This window comes from Propithecus coquereli, unplaced genomic scaffold (assembly GCF_000956105.1).
Source record: "Propithecus coquereli isolate 6110/MARCELLA unplaced genomic scaffold, Pcoq_1.0 Scaffold61, whole genome shotgun sequence".
In the NCBI taxonomy this organism is placed as follows: Eukaryota; Metazoa; Chordata; class Mammalia; order Primates; family Indriidae; genus Propithecus; species Propithecus coquereli.
The window spans coordinates 4,278,914-4,282,313 of NW_012152063.1; positions in this window are offsets into that span (position 1 = coordinate 4,278,914).

Below are 3,400 nucleotides of genomic sequence, written 5' to 3' on the forward strand. Positions count from 1 at the left end.
CACTGAATTGGGATATAGAATAACTAGTGCCTTAAACTGTTCACTTGGGCAAGCGTCTTAGCTAGTTAGATTGCAGTCAAATCCTTGAGATGCTCTGTATGAGGCTGATGACTCTCTTTGAAAATTAAGCACTGGGAAATTTCCATTTTCAGAAAGATGAAATCAGCCCTTATGAGCAGAATGGCCTGCAGTGGGGAAAAGACAAGAGGCAGGGAGGCTAGTGAGGAGGCTAAGGGAGAGGGGATGAGGTCCAGAACTGGGCAATGACAAAGGGACACTTTTCTTCCCTGGATAACTTCCAACTCAGTTTGTTTCCCTGCTTCTTCTCTTTCACTCCCTGTTTATCGATTTTCAGTAGAGCAGAAAGTGATCTTAAAATGTAAATTTGATCAGACCCTTCTTCTGCATAAAATCCTCCAATGGCTTTTCTCGTCATCCAGAGTACAGCTTTAACATCTCACTGTTTTTTTTTTTTTTTCAACTTATGGCCAGTGATTTTCTTTGAAACTGGAGACAAAGATGCAGAATATACAGTTTGCCCGTTTCTTAGTTTGGTGACTTTTTTTTTTATTCTTTGATCATCCCTTTTGTTGGTCTCCTCCCCCAAAAAGCAATAATCATTCACATTTTAACTTATTGATTGTTTAATCATTTTTATAATTTTAAATGCAGCGAAACTCAGATGGGCTTACTCTATACACCGTTATTAGAACTATGATCATTGGTAAGGTTTGTACTTATTTATAATATTTCTTTAACTCAGTTTCTAACATCTAGGAAGAATTTCCAAATAAAATTTGAAAGTAAATCAATCTTAAGGGTAAAAAATTAATTTTGTCCCTGAAGCTGGGCTTTTAGAGTGTGTTCTTTTTTCACATATTTTGATATATTTACATAAGTGCACTAATGTTGCTAAACATACCCACGCTTCCTTATTTTATTGTTACCAATCCTTTCATGTTTGACAAGGCTCTGTGTGATCTGGCTCTGCCCACTACTCTCTCCTTAACCACTTCTAATGCTGCTGTCGCTAGGCTGATCTTTCACTGCAACCTCACAGTTTTTTCTGTTCCTCAATCCTTCTGCCCTAGAGTCTTCTTCTTAGAATTTGTCCCCTCTTCCATGCACTGTTTGCCTTCTCCCCTCCCCTCCTTTCTTGTTAAGGTCTTAGCCCAAGTATTGCCTAATTAGGAAGATTATTATTATTGATTAAATCCCATTATTTTCTGTCTCAGATCTCATGTTTGTTTTCCTTAACATCATTTCACATTTGCCATTATTTTATTTATTTGCTTACCTAGATTATGGTCCTTGTCCTTGGAAAATCTAGTCTGTCTTATTGATACCTCACAAAGAGCACCGACTTGATTGCAAAGCTGTGAGAGTCAGAGAACACAGTGGCTGAAATGCTGCTTTCATTTCATTAAAGCAATAACAAACATTAGTTAAGAAAATCATATGCCTTCTGTGTATATGTTGCTATTCTGTACTTTCTGTTTCTTTGTGAAGTGCTGTGACATGACATTTACGTGTTTTAGCAGAAAGCGTATGCTTCCCCCAGAAATGTGTATAGGATAGCATTCTTGAGTATGTCCCCAACGTTTAAAAACAACTCTGTAAGCCTATATTAGGGACTGCTTCCCCAGGATAAGCTAAAGATGCAACCCTTTATTTTATTTTATTATTGTATTTTTTTCTCTTCATCTGACATAAATGGTCCTAACACCTCTGCACTAGAAGTTTTGTGTCCTTTGGAGTAAAGCCCCATCCACCAGTTTCCTCAGATGCTGGCAAGGCTTCAACTTATTTCTTTTCCTTTGCCAATGACAATATTCTGCATTTTTGAGTTCCTTCAGATATCTGTCTGACAAGGTTTTTCTTACAACAAATGCACATCGACACACACACACACACACACACACACACACACAAATACACACACACATACACACTGAAGTGTCAATGAGACTTGTGCAATTGACTCCAGTTGGCAATAGTCAAAGCAGATGCTACACATATCTTTGCAGCAGTTTATTGTTACGGCTGCAACATATCATAATTAAACTTATTCTTAATATTTTTCTAATCCATGTTAGTAGATATAAAAGCCTAAAGTCTTATATTTTAAGTGGTTGTCTGTAAACTTATACACAGGGCCACTTTTCATGTCTGATTAATTTCTTCCTGTGCTAACAATTTCAGTATAGCATGACATATTTTCTGTGTGCTGAACTGCTTAATTTCCTCACAGTGTATTTTGAGGAGCTATACTTAAATTGTCCTACAAGTGATTTTTAAATTATAAGTTTGAACATTCTTTAAAAAGTTGTTTGAATATTATTTCCTAGCTAACATTTTAAAATCTTTTTATATTGATTGTTGGATAACTGTGCATTTTTACCTTTGAGTTAACAAATTTGAGGGCTATTATAACATTACATCTATCTTCATTATTCTCTAAGACTCTAAAGCGACTGTACAGGAATTAAATCCACTAACTAATCTAACTAGCAAGATTCCCATTTGTGTCTCATTTCCTTTGTGGTTATTATAGGACCAAGAAAGGCACATTGAACTACCCGAAGTTATTCAGGGAAGGCTTGAGGTAATCTATTCTGTGCTTTTTCTAGAACTTGCTACCAAGAATAGATTTTTACTATGAGGAACATCATGTAAGATAGTATTTTACATTAAAAATTTTGACTCCTATGGGACAGAAACAGTAATTATATATCATAAAATATACATTATCTTGTTTTTTTAAAAATTTAATGATACACATGAATAACCTTGATTGACTAGAAATTCATTCAAAATTTTACAAATAGAGGAGAAAACCCATAAGTGTTATCAAATTTCAGCTTAGGTCCAAGAATGACCTGTCCAATATAATAAAGTTCTTACTGTCTCCAGAACATCAGAGAACTTACTATCCATGGATTGGTCTTTGAAGTCACCATGACACCATTGCCTCTGATAAAAGAGTTTATTTATAACTTGCTCAGCTTATGTCTTTTCCCACTGAATCAGCAGGCTCTCTAAGGTTTGGGGATATAATTTCAAGGACTGTTAAACCTCTGTCAAAGTTTTGTTGGCCCCCTGAGGGGCCCTGTTTTTCAACATTCTCTTTGCTAAGACAGGACTTCTCAAGAAAGTGCTCAGAAAACTGACAGCTTCAAGTACCAGAGCTTTTGTAATTTGAAGTGGCATTTAATCTGAAAAATAACATTAGAAAATCAGCATATAATTGGCTTTCTATTTCCTTTCTTCCACTCCTCATTTTTATTTTTTTTCCTTCTTTGGTTAGTCTGAGACACAAGCCAAAATTATATATGATACAGCAATTTCCTAATCTCTTCAGAAGGATGTTCCTACCCACACGATTAAGTAGATAGAGTGT